At 39.9% G+C, this 3,260-nt stretch overlaps 1 protein-coding gene across 6 annotated transcripts in view; it reads right to left on the bottom strand.

The window, feature by feature from the left end:
- The window catches only part of eya4 (EYA transcriptional coactivator and phosphatase 4), a 50,569-nt gene extending 48,053 nt beyond the window's left edge, over positions 1–2,516 (bottom strand). For all 6 annotated transcript variants that reach the window (XM_005745551.1, XM_005745552.1, XM_013913972.1 and 3 more), the window contains exon 1: positions 2,154–2,516. The gene's annotated coding sequence lies outside the window, so the exon portion shown is untranslated. The remainder of the gene's footprint in view (positions 1–2,153) is intronic.
- Between the last annotated feature and the right edge of the window lie 744 nt (positions 2,517–3,260).

Below are 3,260 nucleotides of genomic sequence, written 5' to 3' on the forward strand. Positions count from 1 at the left end.
TTTTTTTTTATGTCAGAACAAATTCTTATTAAATGATGCTGTCTATCTGCCCCAGCTGCCCTGCACGGCCCTAAAACCCACCCAGCAGTTACCTGACACTAAACAGGGAATCAATAGTGCCTGCCATTTCCTTCGGCGTCCCAGAAGAGAGAATTATATTTCTCACTATGGCTATTGACAGCGACATAAGAAACACATATGGGACGGCAGAGGGTTAGAAAGTGGACCAAATAGCTACACCGCGGTAATTTCACGCTATAAAAGCCGAAGGAAGGAGAATGTTGAACAAACCGCAGACTGCTGCTGGTCGGAGTGGCTGCAGGGAAAAATCATATGTTAAATTTGAGTTTAACCTCGCTGTCTTAGCAATCGCTTATATGCAGCTATCGATCTTTAAATGACACGAGCAGTTTCCAAGATTACCAGTTAAGGATTAGTCTGTGCAAAATTTAAACTGTTTCCCCCCCCCCCCGCCCCCCCAAAAAAACCCTAAGGCCTCTGACGTTTAAATGGTCAATATTTACATTTGCTTTTAACCTAAAAAGTTAAAATAAGCAAATAAATAAAAATACAATATTTTATTCTGATATGAAGACTCAAATCTTCATATCAGAATAAAATATTTTATGCTAGGCAGGTTTAGGCCTAACGCAACATTTCTATAAACAATGCGATATGCATATACGAGTTCATTTTTTTTTAAGTACAAAAAAAGATTTGGAAAATGTAAGAGTGCGATGCTGTTCTTTATTCTGGTCATTTTAAAAGGGATAAAACAGTGTGTTTTGCAGCCCTCCCCGTTTCGGGTCAGGGTTAAACAACATAAAACAGTTTCCAGATAATGAAACGGATACTCTTAGAGTTCTCCCACTAGAGGAAAAATAAAATGAATAAATAGAAACGTGACGTGTTAAATACAGTTTATATACGGGATTATTTAATGCCTTAAGGTGGCCTCTAATTAACCGATATTACAAAGAACCAAAAAAACATTTAAACAAAAAAATGTAAATATACTAGCAAACGCCAACACCCACTAAAAATCCCCTTTGGCTGCATTAAAATATTTAATCCTAAATATTTCACATTTCTGGTGGGATTATCATCCTTAGACCGAGCCGTAATGTAAAATGAGATAGAAGGCCAGTGCAGGAGTTTACAATTTTCCAAAAATTCTCCACACTCTAAATCTTGCGCATTAATGCGCGTTGTTTAAGTATGAGCCCTTAATGTGAAATCTAATCTGTATGGATTACGGCGCAGTAGGCCCCTATCAGATTTTGAGTCGGCGTGTAACTTGTCATGTTGTTAGAGGCAGGCCAATAGCCAGGGGCCATTCAAGCCCTGAGAGCCCGGCAGTGGTATAAGATTCCCATTTCCTACATATCAAATATAAACACAAACTCCACGTGGGATGAGAGGCGAGATGGAGAGAAAAAGCCATGGACACGCGGAGGGATGAAGACTAAGAACTGAGGGGACACCAAGGGGACTAAACTCCTTCACGTGTCCACAAACTGAGAGGGGAAAAAAGGATGGACCGCACTGACCTGCAGTTAAAGACTGATGTGTGACCAATAACCACCAAAAAATAATGACTGTAATTTTATCATTCTTTTCTTTTTAATAAGAAAACCATTTTGCACAACTATTCAGTTTTACGGGGAAGGATCTGACGTAATTGTCTGTTCATTTATTGCCATGTTTCAGCAAAAAATTACAGCAACCACTAAATCTTTATTATTATTATTTTTTGTCCACTTGTTTAATATCAGGTAATCTATCGGTGTGCCGTGATTCCGGGGCTGGGATGAAGTCGGAGAACACATACTTAACACATCAGCGTTATTAACAGGCATGCACTGGCCTTACAACAACAATAACGTAAGGTAAAGACTTATATTAATAATAATATTATAGAAAACTGGACAGAGTCTATCACTCTTTGATGGAGGATAATTCATTGTAATGTTACTGATACATTTTACTGAATTGTTGTTGTTTTTCTTTCATATAAATGTTTTTAAATCGGAATTAATCAAACTCAACAAAACTATGACAGTTTTCTCGCTTCTGCCACCTGACCTACAATTTAAGTGTCTAATAATAAAGCCACAGCCGTCTGGGGAAAACACAAACTAGTTTAAACATACCTGTGTTAAACCTATTGTCGTCCCAGCGAGAAATCAGCTCCCAGATTCTCTTCACTTCTTGCGAGCGCTCATAATCAAGTACTGCGTGATCGCCACACAGCTCTCCCTGCCGTCTGCAGGCTGTCACTGACCGGGATCAAAACACTCAGCTACTGCTTGCCATTATCAGCAAGAGTCCAAAAACAAGACGATGAGTTATTCAGAGTCCTTAAAACAATTTTACAAACTCAAACACGAGTCCCGAGGCTCGCTTTCGGTGACCGGAACGCTCGCTCCCGCGGGAAACAACATTATTTTCAGTCCGCGTCCAAGTTTGAGCACCAGGCAGTTCAGAGGCATGGGACATTATTGAAGATTGCTCCTGCGCATGCGTCCAGCTGCCATGCGGATACTACCGGGCAAGAGTCCAAAGAAGTAATGGGGTTCAGAGTGGGGTGGGGTGGAGGGGACCAAAATGATTTCTTATTAATAGTTTGGCCCAAATGATGTGCTCACAGTTTTATATATCCCACAGGAGCAAAAACATCTAGCTATCAATCTATCTATCTGGTCTCCAATTAGTCCATTAATCCAGTATTATAAAGGATTCAGAAAAAAATTTGTATAGCAAAAGTATATATAGACTTTTTACTGTATTTTTATATTCAAAAACAACATCCATAGAAAGCCAGCTTTTTAAAAATACACAGTACATATGTAAACATGAAAGGCAAAAATGCAAACTTATGCAAACACGTCAAAGGAAAATGTGGTGGTTAATCTGTATACAGTTACAGGCAGGGGATCAGACAGAGGACAACGATGCCAGAAAACACGCTGGAGATGCAACGAAAAAACAAACAGAAAACAGCATGAGAGTAAAGTCAGACAGGACTGTTTTGGAGACGCCCCAGAAAGATGACAGGCTTGGCCATGGGGTCTGTTTATTTGAAATATTGTTTGTTATGGCTTATAGATTCTCCGACTGTTGGGCCCCGCTGGCTTCGGATCAGCGCTCTTTTACCATGCTGTCATTTATTTAAGATCGTGATGTCAGCGACCACTCTGACTGATCGCTGATTGTTGCTTTAGAGATCCTGTTAATGTTCACACACGCATGCCCACACA

The sequence above is a fragment of the Pundamilia nyererei genome, unplaced genomic scaffold, assembly GCF_000239375.1.
Source record: "Pundamilia nyererei isolate P.nyererei 1_Seehausen unplaced genomic scaffold, PunNye1.0 scaffold00161, whole genome shotgun sequence".
Lineage (NCBI taxonomy): Eukaryota > Metazoa > Chordata > Actinopteri > Cichliformes > Cichlidae > Pundamilia > Pundamilia nyererei.